Source organism: Rattus norvegicus, chromosome 18 (genome assembly GCF_021556685.1).
Source record: "Rattus norvegicus strain SHRSP/BbbUtx chromosome 18, alternate assembly SHRSP_T2T, whole genome shotgun sequence".
Taxonomy (NCBI): Eukaryota; Metazoa; Chordata; class Mammalia; order Rodentia; family Muridae; genus Rattus; species Rattus norvegicus.
In genome coordinates, this window is record NC_141551.1 from 74,554,899 (window position 1) to 74,572,853 (window position 17,955).

The window sequence follows — 17,955 nt, forward strand, 5'->3', positions numbered from 1 at the left end:
ACATTTTACCTCCTCGAAGAAGCTTTGTTTGCATTCTATACACAACACATCTTCCAGTGAAAGCCCCTGAGTTCCCTTGGCAGGCATTTCTTCTCTACGAAAGGCCCTTAGTTCCCCTGACTTGAGGGCCCTCGTTTCTACAGGTTTAGCTCTAAGTTATCTCAAGAACTGGGTCAAGTTTCACCTCCATCCCGGAGGCTAGCGGAATTTACTTTTAACTTCACTCATTGAATACACTTGCATGCACATACACACATACACACACACACACACACACACACACACACACACACACACACACAGAGAGAGAGAGAGAGAGAGACAGAGACAGAGACAGAGACAGAGACAGAGAGATAGAGACAGAGACAGACATATAGAAGGGGGTCTTCTCAATCCCTTAGGTATTTTACCAACAAGGCACTTGACAAACTGCTTCAATATTTCAGTATTGTTTACCTTGTCCACAGGATCTGGGCCACTACATACCTTAGAGTAGATTGAACATACAGAAAAATTGTCCAATAGGAGATGTTTCAAGGCCACACTTCTCCTGTAAAAGAAGAGTGGACGAAGCAGGAACGGGGGCGGGGGTGTCAGAGGATCAGGTCATTTAGCCTCTTGTTCCATTAGTGACTGTACTCGGTGAGGTATCTTTAAGCCATTCAAATCTCATTTGAAAAGTGGGTAATAATCCTACCTCAGGGGCTTCTAGAAGAAGTAATTGAAGATTAAATATTAAATGAGATCATAATTACCTGGGATCACCTTAGTGCATGCTCACATTTTTTGTTAAACTTGACTTGGTCCCCTGGAATGTGTCAGCCAAGTTATAAATTGGCTAAGTGTTGCCCTCTCTTCTCAGATCCCGAGGAAAACCCTGTGGCCCAGGGGTTAGAACCCAGACTTCACCACACTCATACATAATGGAAAGCACACCCAGACAGCTGAGTTTAACATGCTAACTTGGGCGTTCTGCTGTTCTTTATTGACAGCTTGTCTCACAGAGGATATACCACTGGGTTCAGTCAGAAAACGCTGCTATCTTCATTTAATGAGTAAAGGGGAGGTCACGAAGTGAGCCCCATCCCCCCTTCCAGCCTGCCATTGCTAGACTGAACCTTGTCTGCTTAGAAACCAGACGATCTTAAAAGGGGGCGGGGGGTTGGTGTCTTCCATTGTTTTATTGGCTCCTGTTAGTTCTCCAGCTCTGGCTAAGTAGGATGAGATGAACCGAAACTTAAGCACAGGACATCAGATCTTGTGCATAGGAACTCAATAACAGGGGACAGATCTGGATCAAGGGCTTAGACTAGGCACGCTATTGACTAACAATTCTGACCTTAGCTACCTTCTCACAATGGCACAATCACATGAGTCTTGGGGATTGGTGTCTGGGACCCATCCCCAAGTTTGCATGCTCGGTTTCAGCCACAGCAGCCTACTTGCTGTCACAATTCCTCCATGGGGCTAGGGAAAGAACACTATCACAGTACAGAGGACTGGCTGGGTTCTTACCGTGACTATCAGTTTAATTCATATGCAGCTTCTGATGCCATAATCCTGTTCTTGATGTAAACATTATATACACATAAGAACAAGGACCCAGGAAGGTTAGTAATTTTCTCCAGGGCACACATTTCTCATGCCAAATCCACAGTTGAGTTCAGATATATACTAGTGCAGTAAAGAATAAGGTTTGGGGGGGCTGGAGAAATGGCTCAGTGGTTAAGAAAACTGACTGCTCTCCCAGAGGTCCTGAGTTCAATTCCCAGCAACCACATGGTGGCTCACAACCATCCGTAATGAGATCTGATGCCCTCTTCTGGAGTGTCTGATGAAAGTTACAGTGTGATCATATAAATAAGTAAATCTTTTTTAAAAAAAGAAAAAAGAATAACGTTTTAGTCAACAACAGACTTCATGTGTGGTGGTGGTCCCATATAGCTGTTATGTAGATAAAAATGTATCACCTAGCAAAAACTTGTATCACCTAGCAAAAATGTATCACCTTGCAAAAGAATGTGTCACCTGGCAAAAGAATGTATCACCTAGCAATGATGCCATCATTGTAGTATTAGTATTAGTATTAGTATTAGTATTAGTATTAGTATCATTATCATTGTAATTTATTTTGAGTTTTTGAGACAGGGTCTCTCTGTGTAGACCTGGCTGGACTGGAACTCACAGAGATCAGCCTACTTCTGCCTCCAGAGTGCTGGGATTAAAGTCGTGTGCCACCATTGCCGAGATTCATAGTACTATTATAGGACATGGTATTACTCAAACTTTTAATGTGACCCGGCATGAACACACCTACTCCAATGCCTGTCACACAATATCACAGCATAAAACATTATGCATTTTACATAAAGCATAGCTGTAATCATGAAGGGCTTTGCCACTAGTTCAGGTCCCTCTCTATTCTATACCTGAACTGACTGGATTCTTTCTGACTATAGAAAGTTTGCTACGAAGCTGTATGTCAGTCACACCAGTCTGCTCGCGGCAGTCTCAGCCTTCTCACAGCTCTATCTCCCGAAGGCATCCAGAGGCCTCCTTCCATGATTACCTTCTACCATGGAGGTTTATACAAGATCACACTGTTCTTTGCACACCTACCAAATCACCTAACAATGAAATTCTCAGAACCACTGTGTCCTCATTGTTTGTTAATGCATATATATATATATATATATATATATGTATATATATATATATCTTATGTTATGATCTATCTAAAATACAAAGGTGAAAAATGCCCATACTTGCTTCTACTCAGAGAACTCCTACACCTGACTTGCCACATCCCATCCCATCTTCAGTATCAGATTTCTCGTCCACTCATCCCATTCACTACCCAGATTCTTACAGAGGAAAGAAGTTACACTTACGCCATGATAGCTAACTAGAGGGATCACAGTAGACCTGTTAGAAATTATTGTGATCTCAGCATTTCCTATCCAAGCAGGGTGGGATCCACATTCCAAAGATGCTTCTTGTGTACTTTAAGGATGCAGTTTTATATATCTATAAATTTTAATTTGATTTAATCCAGAGGTGTGGCCACTTTACACACGTGAAAAGTTTAGGGATTGTTGAAATCGCAGAGAGAGTCCCTTATGGATCCAAATGTTCTTTAACTTATAACATCACCGAACTCCAAAGAGTCAGCATTAATAATCACTTGCAGTCCAGTCATCCACCAGTCATATGTAAAATGGGAATGAAAGGGGCATTTTTTTTTCTTTTGTAAGAATGATGGGAGCCAACTGAATGAGAGAACATAGAGGCAGAGTTCCTTAATCTTTCTAGAAAAGCCCTCTGATGTGGAATAGAATGTTGGGTCTAGGGCAAACGCTTCATTCCCTCAAATATCTGATTCGGCAATTCCTTTGTGCATTGTCCTCTGAACAAACGCGTAGTTTGACACAACTTATACTTCTGCAATAAAGAAAATGCTAAGCTTACCACAGAGCTGAACAAATATTATCTCCATTTCCCTCCTTCTGTAACAATTCTTTTCCAGGTATCCGAAACTGCCATTTAAACATCACACTGTAACTGAAACTAGTGTGTCCTCCTGAAGTTATGCTTAAATGCCTAAAGAGAACGATCAGAGCCATGGAGTATTTTGTGCTAGAGAAGGGCCAACCCTCAGTCCAAACGTTAATATACCATGCTGTTGTCTGTTCTAAACATACTTCTTTTGAATATCAGACTGCAATAGCTGGTGAAGGGGAGAGCTTAGGGGAGGGCAGCATGGACAGAGGTCAGAGGTCTTCTCTGTGCTACACTCATGGGCATCTCTGAATTGTACACCCTACTTCCTTTCAAGCCTGCACTCCTAGCATTTGGGAAACTGATCTTGGCTCCTTGGCTCAGCTGCAAGAACCTAGAGCCTTGGGCCTGCCTATCCCTTCCACCTTGGTGCCTCCTCTTGCAGAGTACTCTGTTGATCCAATCCTTCTCTCCCTTGTCCATTCCCAAATGGAGGATCCTGTTAGACTGCACCAACCCAACTGAGACCATCCCTTTGTTCTGGGTGACACTCAAGTCACACACACTCTTTGAAGCTTTCTCAGCCCTACCTTGGTAGTGATACTTGGACTCCTCCTGCACACAGTTTTTAGTCCTCAATCTAACAGCTTTCTACAGCATGTGACTAGCATTTATTTCCTCAAGGTCATTCTAAATCCATACATCAAGTCACCTCAGCTCACTTGTGTCACTTCATCAAAGGTCCTCTGCCTCTAAGAAAGTCCTCCAACCAATACATCCCTCTTGAATCCTACCCTCACTACACCTTAGCATGGATCACACTATTAGCAAAACTCTACTTCCTAACTTAGTTCAAGAATGATAGTTTCCACTTTAGCATCCTTTCAGCAAGAGCAAAAGTACCATCTTGCAGCAGTCCTTTGCCATCCAAGAGTACCAAGGAGAAAGCCCCATAAGAACTGTAATGCTAAGACTTCAAAATTATTGGTGGCCAAAACCACAATGTAATGAGAAGGGGGGAGGCCCAAGGTGTTTTCATGTCAAAGCCTCCTTCCTAGCCACTTGTGTTGTGATTTTTAAAGAGAAACTTAAACAACTGTAGGTCATGGGCATAGCCAGGAACGCAAACATAGAATTTGTCACCCAGGATTTCTTATACTTCTCCAAGAGTATGATTCTTGTCTTAGCTAGGATCTCGATCACTGTGAAGAGACAGTATGAACAAGGCAACTCCTCTACAGGGTAACATCTAGTTGGGGCTGGCTTACAGGTTCAGAGGCTTGGCCCATTGTCAAGGCAATATCTAAGCAGGCAAGGTGCAGGAAAGGTTTCTGAGAGCTCTACATCTTGTTCTAAGGTGACCAGGAGAAGACTGTCTTCCTAGAAGCTAAGAACAGGGTCTCAAAGCCCACACCCACAGTGACACACTTCCTCCAACAAGGCCACATCTCCTAATAGTGCCCCTCCCTGGGCCAAGCATATTCAGACTATCATAATTCCCTACAACAGGCATTCCCAAGCTACTAGGTTGGATCCATCAAATTCAATTAAAACCATCTCTGTAGCCCTCCAGGCCCCAAGGGACTTCAAACATTTCCTTTCCGCTGACCGAATGATTCACTGGCACCTAAGGATAATAATAAAATAAGAATAGTAGAACTTTTCACACAATTTGCTTGCCATTTCTTTCCTTCCATGTTCACCCCAAAGTGTTTAGAAGTTCCTGGTGTTAGGAACCATAGCTCCCGCTAGCTTTTCTTTCTAAGAGTTTACCTGGTTTGCTACAAGATAACCCAGGAAAACTCACGAACCTGTTACGGTACCTCAAGACCAAGATTCATTTCCCTGACCCCACCCCAATCCAACCGTGCAGAAATATGTGGCTTTGGATTCCTTCTGACACCACAGCATAGACAAAGCAACCCAGGAGCCATTAAAACGAATAAACAAAAAATCCCCACAGACTTCCAGTGGGAGAGCAGACAAGTCCTGTGAGGAGAGAGTGGCAACCCAGAAGTAGACACGCTGCCCTTGCTTTAAAGCTCCCAAGGAGTTGCATCATGAAATGATACCGAGACCCAAGAAGTGAAAATAAGGCACCTTCAACAGAGATCCCAAGAGATCCCAGCAGAGATCCCAACAGAGATCCTAACAGAGATCCCAACAGAGATCCCAGCAGAGATCCCAACGGAGATCCCAACAGAGATCCCAGCAGAGATCCCAATGGAGATCCCAACAGAGATCCCAGCAGAGATCCCAGCAGAGATCCCAACGGAGATCCCAGCAGAGATCCCAGCAGAGATCCCAGAAGAGATCCCAGCAGAGATCCCAGCGGAGATCCCAACAAAGATCCCAGCAGAGATCCCAGCAGAGATCCCAACGGAGATCCCAGCGGAGATCCCAACAGAGATCCCAGCGGAGATCCCAACAGAGATCCCAACGGAGATCCCAGCAGAGATCTCAACAGAGATCCCAATGGAGATCCCAGCGGAGATCCCAGCAGAGATCCCAACAGAGATCCCAGCAGAGATCCCCGATGCCTACAGGGCACACAGGAGGCAGAAGCTGAGCTCCAGAGAGGATGACTTTGAACTTTTCAGAGGTGACTTTGTACCATCTCCTTTGTGACAAATGAGTTATTTCACAGAAGAGGCCGGAGGTGTCAAAAGCAGCAACCGGGCCAATTTAACCCTTTGTTTCCTTCCACATTCCTTTTTGTGGTGTTGCTTCATACTTCCCTTCCCTTCCCCATCCTTACCTCACCCGCCTCCCCCTTTCCTGCAAGCTTGTTCTTCTGCTCTAATTGGGGAGATTCTGATTTAATTTACCCCAGGGCACCAACTTCCCCTTCTCTAAGTCTTTCAACCACATCCAACACCAAGCAAAGTGCCGTAGTTCTCTAGGGGATTGCTTTGGACAGTCTTCTCAGTGTCATTAAGTGAGTTCGAGGAGCACTTCACTTTAAAGGAAAAGTTTTTAGATCTCTTAGACCCATCTAGCTCTAGAGTCCTGGAATTTCAGATGGGACCGCCTATATCGGTCTTGACCTTTTCCCTGTCATATAGTAAAGCTAAGAAGAACTTCCGCGGGACTTGATCCTACTAATGGATGGCCAGCACAAGCTGAGGTCTACAGGCCAAAAACTCCAAATTCCCTTCTATGTTGCTTTCTGCTTCTTCTCTTTTCCTGTGTAGTCAGGTTTGCTCTGTCACTAAGGACCAGAGAAGCGGGCCAGCTGAAGAGGATGGATTGGTTAAGTGGCAAAAGGACTGTGGAAAACAGGTCACACGGCTGAAATTTTCAACGATCAAGAGTTATGAGGGATAGAACGAACGGTGAGGACACTTAATAAACATTCGATTAATGGATGGATGAGTGGAACCACTGCCTGGAAAGACACCCATGTGGTAAAATACCACTCATTACCTCTTGGGTGTTGAGAGAGAAGCTAAGATTGGGTGATTTCCAACTGCCAAAACTATAAAAAGCTATTTAACATAACTAGTCATTATTCACTTCAAGAGGTCCTCCGATGTTGCTTCACTTTGCAACCGTTTGGTATACTTTAAAAACATGTACTCTCAGTAGTCTAACTCCACATAGATTGTGTGATGCATTCACACAGCAAAAGGCAATCCTAAATGGGCCCAGGGCTTTGAGAGGCAAGTGTGCACCTTGCCTGGGGAGGTCTACAGTTAGGGGAAGGCGGGGCAAGAAGCATCAAAGCAGCACAGCTGGATGCCAAGGCCACACCACAGACCTGAAGTGTTCTGGTCTAGGAAAAATCGGCTGGAAGCTGTGTCCTCATTGAGGAACCACAGTGGTGTCAGCTGTTCTAACCTGGTAGACGCTCTGGTTAGACAGGACCAGTCGGCCACCTTCCCGATGGGATCTGGCAATGGAAGGAGTGGAGATGTTAAAGAGGATGGGAGCAGAGAATGCTCAATGTTATCCAGAACCCAACCTGAAGTGGGGTGAGCTGCTACAAGTGGGGTTTACTGTATGCTGAACACTAAGGAAAATACTGTTAAACCAGGACAATGAGCACCCAGGTGTCACGAGGGAGAAGGAAAGAGGAACACAGAAGACTCCAGGAGCCAAGAGAAGACAAAGAACATTCTAGACTCTAGGAAGTTTCCTGGATCTGGGAAAAGACACTTCTGCTATCAGCATTTCTCTTTAGAGAGCTTAAAAAATCTGTTGGGTGACAATTGTCAACCCTATGGGACCCTGATGGGAGACTATCTCTTTACCCGCTGTGTCTCTTCCCTGCAGGTTGTCATCCTTTTCCCTTTCTGCTAATTCTTTACTGAAAGAGAAGGTCCCAATAGAGAATGTCCCAAGCACTAATATTTCCTTGAATCCAACTGGACTGGCCACCTCATGAGACTCTGAGTCATACACAGCTTCGGTTCAACGTACAGCCAATCATACAACCCATACATGGTTGAGTTGAGACGCTCACCTGACCCATCAGTTGACAGGTATATAAGTTTGTTGAACTACTAGACACAAGGGCTTTCTGGTTGTTCCTTATAAAGTGGGCTGTGGCTACGATAATCTCAAAATCAGTTTCCAAGAGGCAGCTCAGAAAATGTCCAAGAGTTTAGGGACAGAAATTATCTGGAGAAATTACCTAGAGTAACTTAACTCATAACCTCTAGGACATGGGGGACAGAGACATCTTTATCCCTACGACGTCCCTGGCTAGGTCACTGAGACCCAAAGAGGCTATGTAAGTTACAGGGCCATTTAGCTGGGAAGTAACATGAATGGATCCACAAACAGATCTTGCCACATCAATTGTGAAGCTGCTCGCATGGCCCCAGATCAACCACTAACTTGTATCACTTCAGGCAACTGTTGCCTTATCTTCTGAGCGGGGACAAATATTTCTTTGGTTTCTTGCCCAGGAAGATCTAAGGGGGTGGCTAGGATATGAAGATATTTTTGAAATGAACAAAGTTCTATGCATATGAAATGGAACCTCTTTGGTGGAAAAAGTCAACTCGGGTCAAGATAATTCTCTGAACAAAGGTCACAATTTACCCTCTCTCTTGCCTCTCTATTTGGAAAGGCTGAGCTCCTGGGCACCCAAGAGTCCACTCAGCAACTCTGTGTTACATGGGGTTATGTTTGATAGCTTACTGTAGTCCACCATAGTTCTAGGGAGGGGGTTGCTGCTTTCTCCTAAGCCAGTGTTTCAAACTGTGGATTGAGATTCCCCGCTAGGGATCATCAGATATCCTGCATATCAGGCATTTACATCACAATGAAAAACACTAGCAAAATTACAGTTATGACACAGCAGTGAAATCATTTTAGGATTGGGGGTCACTACAACAGGAAGCATGGCAGCATTAGGAAGGTTGAGGAGCACTGCAAGGGAACCTGTGGGCTTCAGGGGTGATCACGTTCTTCACAACACTAGCATCACTGGCACTGAACAGCGAGTGTGCAGTTGCTGGTCTCGAAAGCAAAGACAGTTAAAAATGCTTGCCCTGCCTTAGACCACACCCTTCCTTCACTGGGGAAAAAAAAAAAACTCAAAACAGGAATAGAACAGGAAACCTGATCTGCCCCGTACCTATGAAATGCATAATTAAAAAGTCAAACAAATCCTGGCATTTATTTCATTCTGACCTGATGTGTCTAAGAGGACATAAAAATCTATTAGGAAGACTAAGTGGAAATGGGAACTTAGAAGGATAGCACAGATAAGTTTCAGACTCGTGGCTCCATGCACTTTCTTTTTAGCATTTATCAAGGCTTAGGCTGGCCTTCCCCTGCGCTAAGAGCCCACAGAACACCTCGAATGGTAGCACAGGCCTTTAATCTACAAATTTGAGAAACAGAAGCAAGTGGGCCTGTATGAGGTTCAAGACTAGCCTGGTCAACATAGTGGGTTCTACACCAGCTATGATTTCACAGTGATACCCTGTGAATAATAATAATAATAATAATAATAATAATAATAATAATAATAACAATAATAATCAATAATAACAATTCAAAAGGAAGAAAATAATTTACAAAATAAGAGCTCTGCCCCCAACACACACACACACACACACACACACACACACACACACACACGGCACAGAATGCAAAAGGGGAGAGAGAGAGAGAGAGAGAGAGAGAGGGAGAGAGAGAGAGAAAGGGAGGGAGAGAGAGAGAAGAGAAGAGAAGAGGAGAGGAGAGGAGAGGAGAGGAGAGGAGAAGAGAAGAGAAGAGAAGAGAAGAGAAGAGAAGAGAAGAGAAGAGAAGAGAAATGGTGATAGCACTCCTTACTCAATTCTGGTACAACCATCATTTAGGTAAAGTTTAGATGCTAATGCCCACCAAAGGTCCATGTATTAAAAGGGTGGTGTTGTGCATTGGTTTTCGCCCTGATGTACAGCCTCACCAGAAGCACAAAGCATGAACACGAATGGAGCCTGAACTGTCACTTTTTAAAATTGTAAAAACAACAACAACAAAAATAGGTTTCTCCTTGCAAGCTATCCCATGTTTTTATCATCATTGATAAACCTAACTTCATAACACGCTGGAAGACAGGAATAGAATTAAATGTTGTCCCCTTCCTCACAGCAACCTGCCAAATGGGCCAAGTGGCTTTCAGTGAGGACTTTCCGAGGATGTCTTCTTGATCCAATGCTGCGAGCACTCCAGACGTTTCCTTGCCCCATGCTTGTAGGATTTCTTTCATACCGCCAGTCTCTGAAACAAACCCTATCAATCCAGTATTAAGCTCTGAGATCCCTTACACAAAGCTAATGTGTTAATAATAATGTACCCTGTTCTTCTGGCATGAGTAAAGCTGAAGCAACTTGAAATGCCATCAGAAAAAAAAAAAGAAAAGAAAAAAATTATTTATTTCTCATCCCTGAGCATCCCAGAAAACAGAATTTCATTGGCTGGGTCTGTCTTCAATAGCTTTCTGGTTTTAATTAAAGCTTCAAGTCTCCAAGGAAGAAACTGGCATTCTGGGAGGCTAAGGAAAGCCCAGCCAAGTTTTAGTGTCTCCACAGGACCCCAGAAAGGATGTTCTACACATCTGAGTGGATTCTGCTATTCTCCTTGCCTGTGCTACAGAAGCTTCATGGCAGAGATTGTAGTCTGCCTGTAAGTCAGGACCACTTTGCAAGAACGCCCCTCTCCTGGATGGACAGTTTTGTTCTACAGACGTTAATGACCTGGCCCCTAATGGAATTCAAACTTAAGGTAACAGCAGAAAAGGGATGGGAAACCCAGAGGAGAGCGCTCACCTATTTATTTCTTCTTTAGCATTATTCCTTCTCCTAACTCTCTCCACTGGCCATTTTTAAATTAAATTCTACAATGACCCTAAGCTCTGCTTTTTCCCTCTCCCCTTCCTTCACAAGATTTAGGTACTTTTCAAAGTAGCTTCCTGTGAGGAAAGGCAGTTTGGGACCAGCTGCCCTCCTGGCAGCAGCAACTGTTTGCTTCCCTTGGGGATAGCTCCAGGCTTCCCAAGGGACACCTAGAACTGAGCCTCAGGCAAGGCCTTCCTATGTAGCGTTCTGATGTTACGATGAAAAAGATCAGATTACAGCCTTGTGCCGGCTGGGCTCCTCATAAGCTCAGGAGGTGGTTATTTCCTTCCCCGGCCCCCTTCCTAAGCAATACCACTGCCTGCGATGCCCCTTCCATCCCCTTCCAGCCAACCCTTCCCCCTCCTCCACTTTGTTTATTCCAGTGACACATCTATTTTCCTGCTCAGAGACGAGTCCCTTTCCCTCTGTCTCCGACTGACTGCCGGTGATCCCCACCTCCTCCCTGGCTCAGCTCAGGTTACTAAAGTGGCCGCAGCTTGCACCGCCCAGCTCCAACTGCAGTTCAACTTCCTCAAACTGGGACTTTTCTCTCTCTCTCTCTCTCTCTCTCTCTCTCTCTCTCTCTCTCTCTCTCTCTCTCCTTTCTTTCCCTCTTTCTTTCACAGGGGAAAAGGATTATGTGATAAGCAACAGCGTAATATCTAGCCTCAGAATTTTCTTAGACTACATTTCCTACAACCACACTTGCCCTCTTACTCCTTTCTGATTAGCCTGTGACACTTTTTTTTTAACATCCCTTTGCTGGTAACCAGCAATGAGATGGAGCACAGGCTAGAAACACTGTGCCTTCAGTGTGACTCTGAAACCTGGAAATCCCACTCAGGGCAAAGAGATCAGCCTCCTTCCAGGAGTTTAAGGTCAGTGGAAGGAAGTCACAGAAGTCAAGAGAAGAGGGAGGCAGCATGGTAAACTGGCTGCATCCTAAAGGTTGTAAACTCTCTCCTCCCCCTGGCCAGCTGGCACTGCTTTCTCATGCCAGCCAGGCTGCATTTAACTGGGGAAAGTACAGGAAACTCTTGCCTGTGTGCCCAGGTCTAGAGATGTGGCCACACAGAGCATTCTTCCACTCCAGGCCCCTCTTCAGCACAGCACAAGCAAACAGGGGTTTCAAAACTCAGAGTTTGAATGAAACACATGAGGTTTATCTGCAGGCCCTATAAGAGCATGAGGCGTGAGCTCAAACTACCAAAGAGTTTTGGTGACAGCTCCTTTATGAAATCACTTTAAGAGCAAAATCTTTGGGGGGGGTGTGAAACAGGAGGAAGATGGAAAGATGAAAGAAAGAGGAAAGGAAGGCAGTTTTTTTAAAAGAAAGTAAAAGCAGTATTTCCCTGAAGACCATGGACTCGAACCAAACTTCAACAGGAAAGGTGTGGATGTTTGTGGGCAGGAAGACTAGGGGCAGGGAGGAGAATGTAGCTTCTTTAGAATTCTAGAATCACTCCCTCTTACAGGAGAATTTCTGAGGAATAAGGACATTAAAGATGGACATGGACACATGGAGACACACACACACACACACACACACACACACACACACACACAGCCCTGTTAGCGTCAGAAGTCAACCATGAGATTATTGGGAGAGTTTATTTAAAACGGAAACAAATCGGAAATCCTTCCCTCAGCAGTCTGTTCAGACAGATATACATGCTGAGAATCCCACAAAGACACATAAAGAATAAATGCAGCATCAGAGGGGAGTAACTACCCATCCCCATACCCCCAGCATCCCTAGCCTCATCCCCTACAACTTTCCTGATCCACAAGAAAATACTCTAGTTGAGTCCAATTTCAGAACTGTAGTAGCTGGTGCCGATAGGAGGGGGCAGATGGGAGAGTGTCAGAGTAGAAGATAGCATTTCGGCAGTAACTTATTTTTTTTTAGGAGCAGCATGCTCTACTGATCGGAAATTGCAATTACCCAGCAATGCTTCCATCACGACACCAAATGCAGCGTCCCCGTTATCACTGTCTGGCTACAGATCTGCCCACTCCAATTTACCTGACTTGGATTCTCAGGAACTTCGCAGACAGTATTTTGGTCAAAGAGATAATGGTTCGAAAGACAAAAACAATAAATCCATACTGAAGGGCTTCCTTTCCGGAGTGATTTCCCACTGGAAACCACCGAAAGGGAAGCCTGCCGTTAATTCCCAAGCCCTCTGCTCCTGTACAAACGCACACAATGCGTGCTTTCAAAGGGGCATTCTCTGCTTTTAAGGGAATTCCTGCCTTTTCACAATCCCCAGCCCAGAAAGCACAAGAAAGAGACTCAAATCCACTGATTACGATTTTTTTTTTTTAAGAGAAAAACTAACACACGGCCAGAACGCAAGCACACACCAACCTTCATTGGCTGGACCACTTCTCGCCTGTTCTTCTATTAACGACACGTTAGATTCTGATACATTTAACACCCCCCCTCCCAATCCAACTAGGTTACAATGTAGCTCTCTAGCTCCACTTAACCTGCAAGTTACAAAGAGAGGGGAAAAAATATCCTGCCGCCTCCCCACCCCTTTCCCTACCCCCTCCCTTTCCCCAGTCCACTTCACCAAAGCCAAACCCGCCAGCCCAGGCAGCCGGCAGCAGGACCAAGGGAGGGTGTAGAAGGAGGGGGTGGGGAGGGGATCAGATTAGCCGAAACTCAATAAGCTCCCAGCCCTCCAAGCCCCATGCTACCACCATCACCGCCACCAACGGGCTACTCCAGTTAAGTCAGCACCACTGGCGACCCACCAGCCGGCGGAATCGCGCCCATCCCCGCGCAGCTTCGCGGGGACCTGCATCCCGCCCCCTTGGCCGGGTCCCCCCCACCCCTACTCCAGCCCAGTGCAAAGTCAAAGCCCCGGCAAGGCGACGTGAACTTTTGCATGCATGGCACACACCGCCCCCGGCCCCGGGCGCGCTGGGCCCGCGGCGCGGCGGGAGGCTAGGCGCCCCAGCTCCCGCGCCAAGGTCGCCGCGCTCGCTCACCCATGTCCCGGCGGCTCCGGCTCCGCTGGCCCGGGCGCTCGCTCAGATTCCGCCTCCGGTCGCTCGTCCGAGCCCCCAAAGGTGCTGCTGCGGCAACTCCATAGCGACGAGCATCTGTCAAACGGCGACGCGCGGGGCGGGCCGCCCTCGCTCGGGGGGCGCCGGGGCCCCCGGGCGCGCAGGCGGCGGCGAGCGCCCCGGCCAGCCCCGCGCTTCCCGCCTGCCGCGGCCGCCTCCGCCGCGCCACCGATTTACGGAGAGAGATATCAAGGGGGAAAATGGCGTCTCCGGAGCCCGAGGAGTCCTGGAGTAATCACATTCACACACACGCCCGCCCGCACGCACACACACTCGCACACACTCGCACACAGGCGCGCGGCGAGCCCGGCTAATTTTAGCAGGAACCAAATATAATATACATATATGTACATATACATAAATATGCATATGTACATATATATTATTTAGATTTCCCCATCTCTCCGTTCAATGCTATTTTTTCCCTTTTCTCCAAAGGATGGATTGGAGGGTTACAAAATGTTGCCCGGCTGGGCTCGCAGGAGGCGGCGCGCCGAGGGCTGGGGCGCTTTTGCTGAGCTGTGCAGTTCGGTTCCCGGCGCCCGCCGGCCCTGCCGCCGCTGGTCCGCCCGCGGTCGCTACTGCCGCCGCCGCCGCCGCCGCCGCCGCTCTATGGCCGCGCCCGCCCCGCGCCCCCTCCGCGTCCCCTCGCCGCCCGCCCGCGTCCCCGGCGAGCGCTGGAGTGGGGTCGGGCCCGTGTGCCTGCCTCCCGCGCCCTCTCCGGAGTCCCGGAGTCCTACTGAAAGGAAGGGGGAGGGCGTGCGCGGGGGAGGGGGAGGATTGAAGCGGCCGCGCGGCGGAGCCGACGGGGACTGCCACCCCGCGATCTCTCTCGGAGGGGGCGCGAGAGCCCACACTGCTCGCCCCGCGAGCCCGGGCCGCTCCCCAGCCGGAGCCCAAGGAGGCGCAGCCAGTGAGCGGCCGACGACCTCTCTGTCCCTCCACCGCCCCCCTGGGTAGATTTCGGTCAATTGAAGGGATCTGGGTTCTTGCCGGAGGGGAAAGGAAAACAGTTCGGGGACGCGGATCGGGGACCCCTCGCCGCTCCCGAGCCCCTCCCGCTCCCCAGTGCCCTCGCGGCCCAGTAGCTCCAGCGAGTCGGAGTCTGCCGCGGAGACTGTGCGGCCGCGGGGACCGCCGCGGGCTGGGCGCCGGTTCCCGGGCTCAACACTGCCACTATCTGACACAACAGGAGCAGTGTTGGGGGGAGCTAGCTGCGTGAAGAGACGCGAGACGTGATAGGCTCTCCTAAATGGGTGCTCTTTTTTTTTTTTTTTTAAACCTGGTAATTACATTTCACTTCCAGAGATTTATATTTTTTGTTAAGCTACTTGTTTGCATTCAGACGTTCACCAGCATCTCTCATTATTCAGTAGAACCGGACCCTTGATGAAGGCAAGGACCAGACAGGGATGACAAATGCACATTGACATACAGGGTGGCAGAAGTGAACAACATGAGAGCAACGTCTTCCTTTCTGACAAAATAAAATAAAATAAAATAAAATACGGCGCTGTTTCAAATCCCTCTGAGAATCTGTATTTGGGTTACAAGGGTCTTTCCAGGACAACTGAGCAATGAAACCCCTCAGGTTTCTATCGATGCCCTGTGACAAAATGAGGTGAATGTGATGGTTTTGGGGGGCACCTACAATGGATCTCTTTTAAACCTCCAGTAAAATGGGAGTTTTGAGAGGGTTCCTGGATCTCATGTTTTCTAAGAGTTTGGGGTCGTTTGGACTGACGAATGGAATGACCCAGAGGTGAGCAAGAGGGCTTCCTTTCACCAAGCCTACCAGCTACTACGGTCCTGCGTTAGTTGATAGTATGAATGCTACCACAGAACTACGCTCAGGCTACCCTTTTACCTGGAGTTTCCAAAGTGAATCAAATTGGTTTCACCGTGGTCTACTTCTCAGAGAACGGCTCTGTTTGGACACGAACTTTTCCCAAAGCTGTCACTGAAAGACTTCAGGGTAGCATTTCAACAGGTCTTTTATCTTCGTTCATATTGGGACGTTATTATTAATTATTTTTTTATAATCTTTAATTATAAAAAAAAAAGAGTAGGGTGGATAGACTGCTAAAGGAGACAGAAACCAAGGCACAGAAGCAAGGTCAAAACCAAACGTACTTTGGATCAAATGGCCGTGAGCTTGTGCTCCCAGACTTCTGAATCCTAGACCTAAACAGAACAGAATCTAAGTCAGTAGTAGCATCCAGTAGGTTTCCCGTCCCTTCTCAAAGGAGAAGGCCACTCAGAAATAGGAATGGCTTTCCCACCCTATATGGCTGGCAGATGTCATAATCAGAAGGGGGAGGGGAGCACGCTTCCTGGTTTGTGTACAGGGTCTTCTTTTCCATCCCGTGACTCCTCGCTTTGAAAGCAAATAGAAGAAACCTGTTCCTTCTTCCAAAATCCACTACAATAGCTCGTTAAGTATAAATGAGTGCAGAGATGGTGTTCACCTGGGAGAATACCTAGTGGACTTCCGTCAGCACAATGTTGAGGAAACGGTAGACTAGCCCAAGCCGTAGAATTAAAGTCACGAATGGACCCTATGTCCCTTGTCTTCTCACTGAGGGTTTCTTAAAAGCCTGTCTTTAGTTATGAGAAGAGAAAGAAGGGAAGAAGGCAAGAAGGGACATTCTTCCTTTGTCTTATCTATGTAGAGAAACTTTCACAGTCTCTTCACACGTTTTAATTTATGCTGGTGTATCACCTTATGAAAATAATGCTATGCAAATGGAATAATGGAGGAGTCATTGAAACCGAACCACTTTCCTGGGTTGTCGAGCTCTTGTTCTCATAGAACTTTCCCCAAATACTAGCTGAATGTCCTGACACCTCCCCTCATCTACTTCCGTAATAGGTCACCTTTGGATGGCCTCCGCACTAAAGCCTAGGGGAGCAAGTCTCAGGCCGACGGAGCAGTCAACGGGCAAACAGTGATGTGCAGGATTGAGAGAGGGTGATCGAGCAGCAGATGAGAACGCACAAGGCATGTGCCTTTTACACTTACACATCTTAATTTTCAGCATCGTGTGGTCAATAAGCTACTGTGTAGTGTAGAGGAGGCGCTGAAACCATGGATGCAGCTAGAGGTGCAGGCGGGCCACAGCACCAACCCTCTCATAGACTGCACAGCTGAGAGGGAACCATTGGCTCATTAATTCCTCTGCACAACTCAGTACAGGCAGACCAGAGATGAGATCCTTACAGGGCGTACAGTACACAGATGCAGAAGAGACGAGCAGGGGTCATGTCTCTTTAACACTGCTGCAAACTTACTGTTTTTGTGCATTTAACATACATATTTCTTCTCTTCTGTTGAACACCTCTCTCTCTCTCTCTCTCTCTCTCTCTCTCTCTCTTTCTCTCTCTCTCTCATGTATCTTCTCAACAAAATGTAAAATTCATGAGGACTGAGTTTTACCTTGCATGGACCTTGTTAGAAAACGTAAGTGAGGCTCTCTCTCCCTCTGACACCACCATGTAGTCACCTGGGCTGTTGTTTATGCTCTGGGCACCTGGGTACTCATCCTAGAAAACAGTCACACTGAGGTAGCCCTTACCCAAGAGTCTATGTGGGAATGATGCAAGGACATATGGGATGATCGCATCCCACAGCACTTGGGAACTTATTTCATATGTGTAAATTTGAAATCTAGTTCAAAATTGAAAGAACAGCTCCCACCGTCTTCACAGGTAGGAAGGAATAAGGCTACTCCGTCTGTTCCTCCTTTGGTTGAGCTCACACAGTATAATGCAGTGCTCAGAATCAATTGCTACCCTTCCCAGGTCCAAATACAAGAGTTATTCTTATCGTCAGCAAGGTGAGCCAGCATGCTTTTATGGAATACTTCTGATTTTAGAGAGAATTAGTTGGTAGACTCTTGTGACTTGGGATCCACCTTGATTTTCTCCATCTTGAAGGGGTTCAGCTTCAAATGCTCTCAGCATTAACACTTTCCCATGCCACGTGACATGTCTCCGTACTGTGGGGAGTGTGTGAATAGAACTCGTCTTGAGTTAGGCCACA

At 46.9% G+C, this 17,955-nt stretch overlaps 1 protein-coding gene and 1 pseudogene across 1 annotated transcript in view; one reads left to right on the forward strand and one right to left on the reverse strand.

The window, feature by feature from the left end:
• Setbp1 (SET binding protein 1) overlaps window positions 1-15,095 on the reverse strand; it is a 361,705-nt gene extending 346,610 nt beyond the window's left edge. The window contains 1 exon segment of the mRNA NM_001427626.1: window positions 13,836-15,095. The gene's annotated coding sequence lies outside the window, so the exon portion shown is untranslated.
• LOC147999888 (uncharacterized) lies at window positions 14,373-15,193 on the forward strand (annotated as a pseudogene).
• Window positions 15,194-17,955: the final 2,762 nt, after the last annotated feature.